Source organism: Pseudorca crassidens, chromosome 3, assembly GCF_039906515.1.
Source record: "Pseudorca crassidens isolate mPseCra1 chromosome 3, mPseCra1.hap1, whole genome shotgun sequence".
NCBI classification, from domain to species: Eukaryota; Metazoa; Chordata; class Mammalia; order Artiodactyla; family Delphinidae; genus Pseudorca; species Pseudorca crassidens.
In genome coordinates, this window is record NC_090298.1 from 98,040,803 (window position 1) to 98,055,017 (window position 14,215).

The window sequence follows — 14,215 nt, forward strand, 5'->3', positions numbered from 1 at the left end:
GACTTTCCTGACCATTCCCAGAGCCTTCTCCCACATTGATGAATATCTCCAGTCAATATTGTTTGTACCATTTTTAGTAAAGAGTATTTCCAATGAATAAATTAGTATCTAAAAGCAAACAAAATTAACTTCCTTGATTTTTCCTGGGGCTCTGCCCATATCTCAGATCACTCTTCGCTGGTTCTGTACACCAGCCCCCCTTCCCCTTCCACAATGCTTTCAACTGGCCAGCACCTGCAGCACCTTTACCTCAATTTATACTACTGGGACTTAAGTGACTTCCCCTTTTTGTATACAAATTGAAAAATTATTTCTTTTGGGACATATAACAAGGCCTATTAAGCTTTATAAATATCATACTAGTTTATTCTGAGTAGTTCACTACCTCAATTTATTGTAAGTACTTAAGGTAAACTTAGTAGTATTATGTCTATGAGTATATATATATGAGTTGAGATTTTTTTGTCTTGGTAAGAAAAAATTATCAGACAATGCAGTAGATACTTCAGTACATCACCCAGATCTCCCCTTCAGGACCAAGGCACTCATTTTCCCAATTGCCAGTGTGAGCCCTTACTGGGAATCGTCCTCAGCTGAACAGACCTGCCTTGCTCAAGGTTAGACACCCTTCTTAGGTGTCCATATGGGGATAAAAAGGCCCAGGCCCCAAACTCAGTTGAGCACAACTCAGAAGAACCATCCCAGACCCATTTTCCCGTAAATTCCATAGGAGACCTCTGTTGCAACTACACTGAAGTTCACCTTTTCTCACTGCCCAATCCTGCTCCAGTGTTTTTCCCAAGAGCATTCCTGATAGATCTCTTAAATGCAAATCTTTGTCTCAGAGTCTCCCAAAGAACTGTCCTAAAACAAAGTCATGCTTGGCATATGTATCAGTTTCCTAGGGCTGCCATAACAAAGTACCATAAACTGAGTGCCTGAAACAACAGAAATTTATGATCTCACAGTTTTGGAGCTAGAAGTCTGAGATCAAGGCATTGGCAGGGCCGTGCTCCCTCTAAAAGCACTAGGGAAAGGTCTGTTCCAGGTCTTTCTCCTAGCTTCCAGTGGTTCTTAGTGGCAGCGTAACTCCAGTCTTCCCCTGGCATTCTCTCTGTGTCTCCATCTCTATGTCCAAATTTCCCCTTTTTATAAGGCCACAGTCATAATGGATTAGCGGTCACCCTAATGAGTTCATCTTAACTTGATCATCTGCAAAGACCCTATTTCCAAATAAAAGCATGTTCACAGATACTAGGGGTTAAGATTTCAACACTTTTGGGGGAAAATAAAATTCAACCTATAGCAGCATATTACAAGAATCAACATACAAAACATCCTCTTTATTTCAAAGGGCCTTTTTTTAAAATTTTAAATATATTTAATTATGTACTTATTTTTGGCTGCATTGGGTCTTCGTTGCTGCGCGGGTTTTCTCTAGTTGTGGAAATAGGGGGCTACTCTTCGTTGCAGTGCAAGGGCTTCTCATTGTGGTGGCTTCTCTTGTGGAACAGGGACTCTAGGCTGAAGGCTTCAGTAGTTGTGGTGCGTGGGCTCAGTAGTTGTGGCTCACGGGCTCTAGAGCGCAGACTCCATAGTTGTGGCGCACGGGCTTAGTTGCTCCGCAGCATGTGGGATCTTCCCGGACCAGGGCTCAAACCCGTGTACCCTGCATTGGCAGGCGGATTCTCAACCACTATGCCACCAGGGAAGTCCCCAAAGGACCTTTTAAAAACACAAAACATAAAAACTTAGTCTAGGCAGTTTCATCCTCATCGGCCTGGGACTAACTGAGAGTCACAGTGCAACAACAGTACTTCTCTGACTTGGCTCAAACAACTTTGCAAGAACTCCAGCTCCTCAAGGTGTTCCCAGACTGTTTTGAGGTCCTCAGAGGGTGACTTTTTTTGTACTCTGTGGACTACTCTGTTTTTTCATATGTACAATAGTATCCATTATTTTTCTGAACTACTGCTTCACCTGATTGAGACCATGTAATCTGCCCTTGCTGATACCCAAAGCTCCTGACACTTTTCTCCTCAAAGTGTCACCACTGTTAGTGGATATTGAATCCATTCTTGTTTGCACAAACTACATGGTCTTAATAAATGCAGCCCTATGTGATTGGGCAAGTGCTTTCAGCACAACCTGCTTCTTCTCTTTTTTCCACTTCTTCCTCAGGAATGTCTTGGCTGATCTTGGACCTTTGCTCTTCTTTATTATATACATGTTAGAGTCAGCTTGTCAGTTACAAGAAAAAAGGTTATATTGAGGTTCAGATTAGAATGTCATTGAATCTATTGACTTTTTCATGTATTGCATCTTCCTGCCATGTGGGAAATTGCCTTGATGCAATGGTGGCCACTAAGTATACTCCCTGGCAAGCTATCCCGGACATCATAGGGCAGAAGGGCTCAAGGCTAAATTAAAATGCTCAAATCACATGGGTTGTTAAACCACTTTAACACACAGTGAGAAACAGGAGAAAGAGAGGAGTAAGTTAATACACTTAGGATAGGATCCAAGCTGGGTGGAAGGGCCACAGTACCTGGCTCTGTTTCTCTCTCCACCACATGAGCCTTACTCACTGATGGTGTGGTTACAAGGCCCAGTGCTGAGGTCTGAGCAAAGCAGCCCAGACATTAGGTGCCTTGGACCAATGATACATAATTGCCCTATTGGAGAGACTCAGGGCCAAATACACTTGGTCACAGCTGTGGTTTTCAATTAGCCTATTGAACAATCTTGAGTTTTATTTGTGTTTACTGGGTAGAGAATACATGGGGCCAGAATGGATATCAAAAATGGATGGAAGTTGAATTAAGACCTCATGAATATTGAGTGCTTTCATATGCTATGCATACTTAGTGTATCCTAAATATTAAGTGCCTCTTGCATATTTAGTATATCATGAATATTTAGGTATTTAGTGATTCATGAGAATTAAGTATGTCCTGGTCCTTCCACCCTTTCCTATTTAACATACATGTGCACTACATACTAACTTCTTATTTATACTTAACACATCTAAAGAATTTTATTAATCTCATTTGTTTTCTTTTCTTTTGTAGCAGGATTTAATATTCTCAAACAATACAATACACTAACTATCCAAGAACATTGTACATTTTATTTGGTTTAATTTACTTAAATCTCCTTCAGTATCTTTCAGTGGTTTTTTTTTCCTGCTCCTTAAAGGACTTATACAACATTTTTAAATGATTTATTCCCAAGTACCTTATATCTTTTGTAGATATTATAAAGGATCTTATAAATCTTTAATGACACCTTTAGTGACACTCTCTAACCCTATTCAGGCAAAGCATTATAGTTGAAAGAGCATGATCTTTAGAGTCAGATAAAACCATGTTCTCTGCTTACTAGCTATGTGATCCTGGGCTTCTCAACCTCTTGGAAGGTCAATTTCCTCATTTATAAAATAAGGATAAAAATACCTAACCCACAGAGTTATTGTAAATTTTGAGATATTTTGTCATGTGGAGCTGTCCTGTGCATTGTAGGACGTTTAGCAGCATCCCTAACCTTTATCCACTGATACCAACAGCATACATCACCCACCGACCCCACCCCCTTTATAAAAAAATGAGAAAATATGTATAACATACACAGAACTAGTAAGTTCTCAAACATTGGTAGTTATTATTAATGAGCCATTCTGGGCATCTGGATAACCAAGTTTTTATATTTTACAAACCTAGAATCTCTTATTTTAATCAGATTTGACAAATATATTTCCAATATATGTTAAATATCTGCTTTCAAACAAAATACAGAACTAAACTGAACATTTTGTTGATCACTTGGAATCATCATTATGAATTATTATAATTTCAATAAGGGGGGAAGAAATATACACTTGAATGCCTGCAGTGTTATAGGCAATTTATGTCCATCATAAGATTTAATCCTCATAATAGCTCTTAGAAGCAGGCACTGTTATCCCTGTCTTATAAAGAAGGAAGCTGAATTGCAGAGAAATTAATTTCACTCATGCTAAATCACTGCTAAGTGACCAGGCCTGTCTGATTTCGAAGTCCGTGTCCTATTTGCCACCCCAGACAGCCACATAATAAATCTGTCAAAATGAATAATGCATGTGAGGCTATTTGTCCTTAAATAGCCCAGATCACTGTATATTTGAGTTTGTGTGTCTTGTTTTGCTCTGCCATGGACTTGTGCAGCAGAACCTGTTGATTCTGCAGGCCATCTTCTCTACAGCCATCCTTCTCTATAGCCTACACCCCAGATTTGTTCCTTGCTAAGAGAACCCCTGCTTCCTCAGGTCTAGGGTAGCCTTTAGATTTAAGGCAGACTAGACCCCTCCCCAGTGATCTTGTTTGGTGCCAATTATTGTCATTCCATTCCCCTTGCCAACAACTGGTTTAAGCATGGGCACGTGAAGCAACTTTGGCCAATGAGACATGACAGGAAGCCTACTAGGGGGTGTCCAGCAGAAGTTTCTCCTGGCTGATAATAATAGACCCATGGAAGAAAGTGAGTCTTCTTCTTCAACTTGATGACATATCATCTTATATCATCTTGTGATCATACGGGGACATGCCTCAGAGCAAGAACAAACATGCCAAAGATGACAGAGCGCAAAACAGAAAAAGCCTGAGCCTTTAATGATATCATAGAAATTAATACACTGTACATTTCAACAAGGTACAGCCTGGGTATGCAGCTGGTGTTTTTTGTTTAGTTTTGAACGTGTAATGTGCCGAACATCAGGTAATACCTCCCTTCTTACACGCCTTCTTTCTAATAGATGAAAAACATTTGAAAAATAAAAATCAAAGTTAAGAAGGTAACAAAATGATTGCCCTGCACCCTTCTCTTTGTTTTTGCTCTGTAAAGTTATTTAGGAAATAGTCCTATCTCAAGACTATTCCAGACTTAAGAATGTTAGGGCTGGCTGCTTCACTACTATGGGAAAAACAGCAAGAAATGAGATAAGATGTCAGGTGTTCATTATTGTGCCAATTTTGTAGAACACTGAAAAAACATTCCCTTGTCCTTAAAGGAGAGTGTCACACAGGAGGCAGATGGCAAAAATGTTTATCATGCCTCTAAATCTCTCCTGCAGTTCTGCCTATGTGGTACATCAGAGGTACCATAATGATCAAGTCCGGTGGCCAACCTGTCTTAAGCATTTTAGGTGCAGGATAACTTTATCACTACTGGTCATATTATTTTTGCTTTTCTTTTTCGCCTTCTCTTGGGGACTCAAAGAATTATTTTGTCTAAAAGTATATTAATATGAGACAGTGTGAGAGCTTTTGGCCTAGCTATAATAGTTTGGGGTCTACTCATGGGTAACACAGAAGGACCTGTCCATTCTTACGTTCTATTTATCTGTGCCTTATATGTTAGCATAGATACTCAACAAATTATGGTATTAGTGAATAAATGGATGCTAGTATAAAATAAATGTAAACAAATTTTGATTAATGTATTCATTCATTCTCCTTGCTGTTGTAAAGTTTATTATACAGTCATGACAAAGTAAATAGATAATTATAACAAAGAATTATAGATATTACGCTAGAAGTATACACCGGGTACTGTGAAAGAACAGAAGCATGGCTTTTTCAAGATGTGTATTTCAAGCAGAGGGAACAGCATATTCAAAGGGACAGAGAATTGTACATTGTCTGTTGTGGCTGTAGTGAAGAGCTAATGATGGCCTGCTCACACCTGTCCTTCCAACATTATTCCCAGAACCACTATCTTGGTTATGTCAATCTTTGTGCCTTTCAAGCCCGCATTAGGCAATTTAGCTCCGGGAGCAAAATCAGAAAGATCATGAGGTAGAAAGAGGATAGATGGGTAATAATGAGCCATAAGTGAGCCGAAATGTTGACTTAATCTGTGGGGTAAAGAATATATACGGGCAGAAAAAAGACTATGTGAAGCAGTTGGTAATTGGAGGAGAAGCAAATAGATACCTTGAAACAGATTCAAAGAATGTAGTAGAGATATATTAAGAGGGGAGCCCATAATTGTTCTAAACTTCAATTCCTATGGTATCACTATTTTCCTTATTGATAACTACCACCTTAAGAAAGTTAGTCTGAATGAGTTTCTCTGTTCTTTACAACTCAGAGTGCCTAATGAAAACCATCCCCTGTTGGTTCTCTCTGTTTCTGTTAACTAGGATTCTTCCTTCATTTTCCTATTTTCCCATAAATATGTCACTTTCATCCCTGCCTGTCTTCCATCTTTTATGTCATTTACCTTAGATGAATTCCCTTTTCTTCCCTCTAACTAGTCGTTCGGCTGACATTTTGAGCCTAAACAAAGCGCCAGCCACTTTGCTAGATGCTGGGGCTACAGAGATGACTCACATGCGGTCCTTACCTTCATAGTTGGAAACAACCTAAATGCCCAAAGAGATATGTTTAAAGTAATTATGGTATGCCTGACAAAACACACCACTCAACAGCCCTTATAATCATTCTAAGAAGAACATTTAGTGACTTGGAGAAATTCACAAAATCTAATGGCAAATGACAAAAGCAGGTCAGGGTAATAGTAGAGAATATAGGCCACCAGCTTTGTTTTAGGCTTTGTAGTCAGATAAACCTACATTCTAGAGTTGGCTCAAATACTTTCTTTTTTTTTGGCTGAGTTGGGTCTTCGTTGCTGCACACGGGCTTTCTCTAGTTGCAGCGAGCAGGGGCTACTCTTCATTGCGGTGCTCAGGATTCTCACTGCGGTGGCTTCCCTTATTGTGCAGCACGGGCTCTAGGCATGCAGGCTCAGTAGTTGTGGCACAAAGGTCCTTGAGTGCAGGGTGTTCAGTAATTGTGGCGCGAGGGCTCAGTAGTTGTGGCTCACTGGCTTAGTTGGCTGGTGGCATGTGGGATCTTCCTGGACCAGGGATCGAACCTATGTCCCCTGCATTGGCAGGAGGATTCTTACCCACTGCACCACCAAGGAAGTCTCTCAAATACTTTCTAAATGTATGACCTTGAACATGTTACTAAACCTTTCTGAGCTTCAGTTTCCTTATCTATAAAATGGGGATAATTAATAGTACATATTTTCATAAGGGTCTGGTGATGATTAAATGAGATAATATATGTAAAGTACTTAGCCTGATGCCAGCTCATAGTAAGTGTTCAATAAACTCTACCCACTATTAGTATATCATAGTATACTGAAAAATATATATACATTAAATATATACATAGAAACTGGAAGGAAATATTGTAAAATGTAAATATTGATATTGTATCTGAGTGATATGACTACAGATGATTTTTGTTTTCTTCTTTATACTTTTATGTGTTTTCTACATTTTCTACAATGGCAACATTTTACCTTATAATAAGAAAAAAGTTATTTGAAACAATTATTAATGTTCTTTAAAACATGTTAAATATTTTCTAATTTGATATTTTTAAACAAGTCAAATGTTATAAGTTTTTAATTAGTAAAGTTAGAATTAGATTCTATTATAGCTTAAATTGTGATATTATTCTAAATAATATGCTTTTATGTATCCTAAGTCTATTTTACAACTTAAGAAATACCAGAAGTTAATGAAGAACACTGAACTTCCCTTAGAAAATATATATATCAAGCATGTGCTTATATAGAAAGTCCTGCTTTAAGTGAACCGTTTTAGATTTAAATTTGCTGAAATTATAGTGTGTATGTATCACCATAGCAGCAGAAGCTGACTTAGCAAAATAAAATAAAACAAGATAAAATAAAAATGAAATGAAACCAATGTTGTAAACACTGTACATGAAGAGTCAGGAGAAAAAAATATTGCTAGTCCCTTGGGCTATTGATGTAACTACACCAGTGCCTATACTGAGGAATCACATGCTAGATATTCAAAACTGAAGCACGGACTCAATGGTAACAAGAAACAGGCTCAGAAAATGTGGAATACCTAAACTATCCATGGATCTGAAGTCATCACACTCACTGATTTCTTCTTTTTCTTTTTAATTTTTAGCTGTGATGTGCAGCTTGCGGGATATTAGTTCCTCAACCAGGGATTGAACCCAGGCCCACGACAGTGAAAGCACCGAGTCCTAACCACTGGACCACCAGAGAATTCCCACACACTTCCTAGTTTCAAACAATATTTTAAAGTTATAGTAATCAAAACAGTATGGTATTAGCATAAAAACAGATACATAGATCAATGGAGCAGAATGCAAAAGAATGAAACTGGACCACTATCTTTCTGCATACACAAAAATCAACTCAAGATGGATTAAAGACATGAATGTAAGGCCAGAAACCATAAAACTCCTGGAAGAAAATATAGGCAGTGAGCAGTGAGCTCCTTGATATCGGTCTTGACAATGATTTTTTTTCCTTAGGATTTGACACCAAAAACAAAGGCAACAAAAACTAAAACAAATAAGTGGGACTACATCAAACTAAAAAGCTTCTGCACAGCAAAGAAAACCATCAACAGAATGAAAAGGCAACCTTCAAAATGGGAGAAAATATTTCAAATCATACATCTGATAAGGAGTTAATATCCAAAATATATAAAGAACTCATACATCTCCTGGACAAAAAGCATATAATTTGATTAAAAAATAGGCAGAAGAACTGAATAGACATTTTTCTAAAGAGGACATATATATAGCCAACAGGTATATGAAAACGTACTAAACATCACTAATCATCAGGGAAATGCAAATCAAAACCACAATGAGTTATCACCTCACATCTGTTAGAATGGCTATCATCAAAAAGACAAGCAATAAGGGTGGTGAGGATGTAGAGAAAAGGGAACCCTCATACACTGTTGGTGGGAATGTCAGTTCGTGTAGCCACTATGGAAAACAGTATGGAGGTTCCACCAAAAATTAAAAATAGAACTATCGGGCTTCCCTTGTGGCGCAGTGGTTGAGAGTCCGCCTGCCGATGCAGGGGACGCAGGTTCGTGCCCTGGTCCGGGAAGATCCTACATGCCGCGGAGCGGCTGGGCCCATGAGCCATGGCGGCTGAGCCTGCGTGTCCGGAGCCTGTGCTCCGCAACGGGGGAGGCCACAGCAGTGAGAGGCCCGTGTACCACAAAAAAAAAAAAAAAAAAACAACTATCATATGATCCAGCAATCCCACTTCTGGGTATAATTCAAAGGAAGTGAAAACCGGATATCAAAGAGATATCTTAACTCCATGTTCATTGCAGCATTATTCACAATAGCCAAGAAAGGGAAACAATTCTAAGTGTCTGTCAATGGGTGAGTGGATAAAGAAGATGTGATACGTATATATATAATGGAATATTATTCAGCCATATTAAAGAAGGAAATCCTGCAATATGCACCAGCATGGATGAAACTTGAGGTCATTAAGCTAAGTCAAATAAACCAGAGAAAGACAAATACTGCATGATATTACTTATATGTGGAAGCTAAAATAAAATGTCAAACTCATAGAAATAAAGAGAAGAAAGGTGCTTGCCAGGGGCTTGGTTGGGGATGGGGGGTGGAATAAGGAGAGGTTAGTAAAATGAGTAAGGTATGAGGATATAATGTAAAACATGGTGACGATACTTGATAACACTGTATTGTATAACTGAAATTGCTAAGAGAGTAGAACTTAAATGTTCTTACAAAAAAAAAGAAAAGATAAATATGTGAGGTGATGGATGTGTTAATTAGCTAGATGGGGGAAATCCTTTCACAATATATGTGTATATCCAATCACCACAATGTACACTTTAGGTTAAAAAAAAAACACCTAAATATGAATTTTATAATTCATTGACTTTTCCCATTATTAAATGATACAGGAAACTGCCTTAAAGATTTATACACTTTTAAAAAAATGACTACTATATGTTATTTTTCAAAAGAGCAAATGTTATAGGAAATGAGTACAAAAAAATAAGAAACAGAAAGTGGAGGTGGTTTACAATGGTTTTAATTTTGCTGCTTGCTTTCACCCAGACAGAAAAACCTGCAGAGAGCTTTAAATACTATGCATGTGCTGATGATTCCGAAATTTACAACGCCTGAAAAATTCTTCTCTTCTCTTCATCCCGCACGTCCTCTTGCTTGTTCTTCAACTCCCAGCCTGAATGTCAATTTCCAGAGCTCCTTCTCCTGACAAAGACCAGGTCCATTTCCTCCAAGAGAGGAGCTTTTAATCCTTATGACTTTGACCCACAGTAAGAAATATATTTCATATACTGATCTGGTGCACACACAGGGAAATATTCATTCCTGAATATCTCTGTGTGCCAGTTACTATAAAGCATGAGAGATACAAAGTGAATAAGACTGTTAAAAACTCTTGTCCTGACAGAGCTTACATTCTGGTGTTCCTGCTTCTGCCTTTACCTCCCTTAAAGCTATTTTGAATCTAGCAGCCAGAGTGATGCTATTAAAACAGAAGTCAGATCATGTTACTCTGTTGCTCAATATCATCCAATGGCTTCCCATCTCACGCAGAGTCAAAACCAAAGGCCCTTCTATGAACTACAAGGTCTTACATGCTCCAGAAACCCCACTTGCCCTTTTCCCTCATAGCCTGCTATGTCTCCCATTCACTCCCCTTTACTCACTTTGGCCTTGCTTTTCTTCAAACTCAGACAGGCCAGGCAAGATCAGTGCCTTTGCACTGGCTATTGCTTCTGCCTGGAATGTTCCTCCTCCAAATATCCATATGACTTACTCCCCTAGTTCTTTGAGGTCTTTACCCAAAAGGCACCTTCCCATGGAAGTCTTCCTTTGTTACTGTTCCTAAAATTTCAACCCATACCCCTGACATTTTATATACTCCTCCTTGCCTTTTGTTTTTCAGTTTTATCACCTTCTAATATATTCTATATCTTACTAATTTATCTTATTATCTATCTTTCTCCTAGAAAGCACACTCCCTATTGTCCTGGATTTTTGTCTTTATTCACTGACTATATAAACTGAAATTTTAAAATTCACAAAATAATACTTACCTTATTAGGTGTGATTTACTCTGATATTTTCTGTTATTCCTTTTATTAAAAATACTGGTCGTAAGCCACTAGATTGGTTTCATGATCCACAGTTTATATTATACTGCCTTCATGTATGGTCTCATAGTGTCGTGTGTTTTTGTTTCATAGCATATCTCCTCTCTGTCTCTCTCTCACTACTAGTCCCTGCCATACTATGAGTCCTATGAGGGTCAGGGCTGTCCTACTCAGTACTATATTTCTAGCACCTAGCATAGTACTGTAACAACTCCAAATCAGGTAAAAGCAGAAAGGGAGCAGAAACTGTAAGCAGAAGTTAGCCACCAGGCAGATAATGAGCAGAAGCAAAGAGGGAAGTAGAAACTATAACCCATGAGAGAGAGACAGAGCTGTTTTAAGTCCATAAGTATCTTTTTAGCAAACTTCTTTACCCTCTTTCTTAATTAGAGTGAGTTTTTTATCTTTTAAAAATAATGCTACATAAATAGCAGATGAATGAAACATCTTGATCAGTCAGAGCAAACAATCCAAACACTTTAATAAAATAAATACCAATAGTTTCTAAATTTCAGATGGGTGTTAATGGATAAATGGAAGAATTACTTTAAAGCCTGGAGATGAGAAAGGCAGGAGAGTATGTTTGCTTCAATCAGCCCCCCATGTCCTTTTACTCCCTAGCCAACTTCCTTCTTTGCTCTGCCGCATGGCTGTGACACACAGGAAGAGCTCCTGGCTGACCCCTTGCCCAGAAGGACAGATGTTCTAGATTGTATAAGGAAGATGCTTTCAAAGGTAAAGAGAACTTACAGGAGTAATCTCTCTCTGGGTGTCTTCTCTTCTTAGAGGTTTAGGTGAAACAGGCCTGATCCCCACCCAGGAAAATGTCTAGGTTAAGAATTTAGGCTTGCTCAAATTTACATTCTCTGGTCTTACGCTTTTTCATTCTAGCACATTTCATTACTCCAGACTTCATTTTACACAAGAGTTTTGAAAGCTGAGTTTCAACTTTCACCAACTTTCACCATTTAGATGGTCCAGTTAAACTCACTAGATTCGATGTTGGAGAAAGGAGATAAAAATCCCAGATTGAAATAGTGTTCCTATGGCTGTGCTGTTTTTGGTTTTACACACACACACACACACACACACACACACACACACACACACACTTTTTTTGGAGTGGTGTTTGTTTGGAGATACATACATATGAATTTCCTTGGCAGTGAAGATTTAACCCTGAAGCTAACAAAGTTTAAGCTTCAGTGCTTCTCATTTTCATGGGGCCCTTCTAAGAAACGAATCTAATTTTGTCTATTTTTTTTAAAAGGGCCTCCAGAAATGGATAATTTTCATGCCCTATTAAAATCTGGATCTGCCTGTGCCTTCAGGAACATTACTGGTAGTATAGTCTGATTAAGAGTAGAGCTGTGTGTTTTAGGAACTCAGGTCTGCTCAGTAGTCCTGGCTCTCATGAGCCCTGACAGCTGTGTGGCAAGTTGAGGAGTTGTTGCTGTGACATTAAAAGAAAGGGAAAAATGGGACTTCCCTGGTGGTACAGTGGTTAAGACTCCACGTTCCCAATGCAGTAGGCCCAGGTTTGATTCCCTCATTAGGGAACTAGATCCCACATGCATGTCGCAACTAAGAGTTCACATGCCACAACTAAGGAGCCCGCCTGCTGCAACTAAGACCTGGTGCAACCAAATAAATAAATAAATATTTTTTTTAAAATTCTTTTTAATTAAAAAAAAATAAAAGAAAGGGGAAAAATATGGAGCAATTTTTCGTTTCTTCTTAGCCACTGAGGTGGGTAAATCAGGGTTCATAGGAAAGTACAAACAGAGATGAGAGACCATAGCTTAGCAAATGAGTATAGAAAGAAGTGCCAATAGCACAAGTAAATTATGAATAAAAAATATATAATACTTTATAATCTTTATTTGCCTTGTGATTAAAACAGATCTTTAGTTAATCTTGGTTTGAAATGTTCAAGATAAACTGGAATTCTGGACAGAGATGTATGAGATAAAACTGAATATTCACGTAGTTTTCAAGATCATTGTTATAAAAGATAACATGAGAAACATTTTTAAAAAGTGGTGAAGGCATGACACCTGCCTTGAAACAAATGAATAGAAACTATATGTGTCATATTCAGGTTGAAGATTTTAAGAGTAAGTGTATAATTTATCATGCTCTCTTTTCTCTTATTCAGCAACCGGTGATGTCTAGATGGTGGAGGTTATGTTAAGCTGTGTATCTGAAAGAGGAAAATACGGAGCAGAGCTGTAACTAAATTATAATAACCACATGTCACACAAACAATAAGTGAACCTGGGGTTGTTTATTACAGCAATATATCCTAACCTGTTCTAAGTTTTGAATGTTTAAAAGGTCTATTTCCTTTAAACCACTTCAAATTATTTCTAACTGATGTATGTATGATGTGGTTAAAAAAAAGGTAGACATATTCCACCATTCACTATCTGAAAATATTAAAAATCAGAAAAGAAACCCGGGTAGGATACAATACGTTTTGTTTTAATCCTCAGCCTTCTATTCCATCACTATAGGTAAATTGAACAAATTATTTTACTTTGTCCCTTTCTTTGTAAAATAAAAGGTGTCTACCCCCCCCCCCAAAAAAAGTAAAGGTGATTCTGGAGAGAGGAGGAAAATATCTTTCATACCTCCTTCCCTATTAACCATGAGACAAAGGAAATATCCCCAAAGGATATGGGGCCTACACAGGAGACTTGATGGAGAGAGAGTACCATTCTAATAGGCCCTTAGAAATCAAATAGGATTGTCACCTCAAATCCACTATATTTAACTGCTCAATAGGGTAGAAAATTGATTGGGATGAATATTTGACTCAGAGAGAATCAGAACTAAAAGGACTCTTAGAAAAAGAAACTTTAATCCTCTTTGTTGTATAAATATTCTCTTTAAAAGATCATTTGTCTAAAGTCACAGAACTAAGACTGAACCCCAGCACTTGTAATTCTCAGACCAATGCACTTTGTAGGACATCTTATTGCTTCTCCATTTCAGAAAATCAAAATCCATGTGCATTAATTCTACTTGCCTGAAGTTTTTTACTTCCAAATTAGAAATCAATTTCTTTTGCCTGAGGAAAAACAATCTCTTATTTCTTTTAGGAGCATTAAATGTGGCTGGTTGATGCTTTCATGTGACATTTGATTTAGTTATAATAAAAGTATAAAGAGAAATACTAATTATTCCTATAATTAA

The 14,215-nt window shown here is 37.9% G+C and overlaps 1 long non-coding RNA gene across 3 annotated transcripts in view; it reads right to left on the reverse strand.

Annotated features, from left to right (window-relative positions):
* Window positions 1-1,398: 1,398 nt before the first annotated feature.
* The window catches only part of LOC137221592 (uncharacterized), a 41,128-nt gene continuing 28,311 nt past the window's right edge, over window positions 1,399-14,215 (reverse strand). The window contains exon 4 of one of the 3 annotated variants that reach the window (XR_010942069.1): window positions 1,399-1,725. This is a non-coding gene — a long non-coding RNA (uncharacterized lncRNA). Of the gene's footprint in view, window positions 1,726-4,660; window positions 4,783-12,935; window positions 13,221-14,215 lie in introns of those variants that run through there. The other 2 variants (XR_010942071.1, XR_010942070.1) reach the window with 2 other exon arrangements.